This window comes from Schistocerca americana, chromosome 2 (assembly GCF_021461395.2).
Source record: "Schistocerca americana isolate TAMUIC-IGC-003095 chromosome 2, iqSchAmer2.1, whole genome shotgun sequence".
Taxonomy (NCBI): Eukaryota; Metazoa; Arthropoda; class Insecta; order Orthoptera; family Acrididae; genus Schistocerca; species Schistocerca americana.
This window is the reverse complement of record NC_060120.1, coordinates 368,045,648-368,046,592: the sequence shown is the minus strand read 5'-3', so window position 1 is coordinate 368,046,592 and position 945 is coordinate 368,045,648.

Below are 945 nucleotides of genomic sequence, written 5' to 3'. Positions count from 1 at the left end.
AACTATTTGGCCAAAAATTTGATTTTCACACATCTTGACTGATACCTTCCCCCCATAAATGGCTTAATTTTGTTTCGATGTTCAACGCAGTTATTGAGCAGCATTAAATGTAGTAAACCATTGCACGGAATTTTGAAGAGTTTGCAGAGGTAAAAGTCCACAGCGCATACTTTCCGTGTGGTCGATCTTAGTTGCCACTAGAAATTTCAAAAAATTACAGTCAAAAAAATAAAATTCATGAAGTAAGACACTTCGATATTGTTTTTAAATTTATTGCGAAAAATCGGTTAGTGAGAATGAATTTCCTTGCTATCGCCTGAATTTGGAGGCTTATTGCTTGTTTGGTTTAATTAATTAATAGAATATGAAACAGTTGGTATAAAGAATGGTTTTTCCAAACTTTCTTTTATAGAAAGTCTACTATCAAGACATTGCTTTTGTTCAAATACTTTATTTATGACTGAACGTTTCTAAAACTGAAGACACTGCTCTGCTCAGTAAGGCACTGGCAGTGACCGAGTCTAGCCGAGCACTTGGCCTTCAACCAACTTTGGAGGTTGACTGCAGCTTTACTTACTTACTTAGTCGTGGAACGTTATGGCACTGGAAACAGCCAGCACTAACGTTTTCATCAGCACGTAGCGGTTCGGTGCCGGGTTAACGCGTGGGTATCTCGCGGACATTGACCCGTGCGAAAGCTCGTAGGCACACAGTTTTCGGTGCTTTTTCTTTTATTTTTTGCGTGCCAGCGCGAGCGCGTGCAAACAAGATTGTGAGCACAGAGGGGCCGCGCTGTCGGCGTCGCAGGAGTTTTTGTGTCGGCCCTCGCCGGCTACTGGCTGGCTGCAGGCTGCCGCCGGCTGCTTGGCGTCGGATTGCTCCCGCAGGGGGCGCCGCGGTCTGCCGGGTAACCGCCGCACCGCTGCGGGGCTGCTGCTGTTGCGT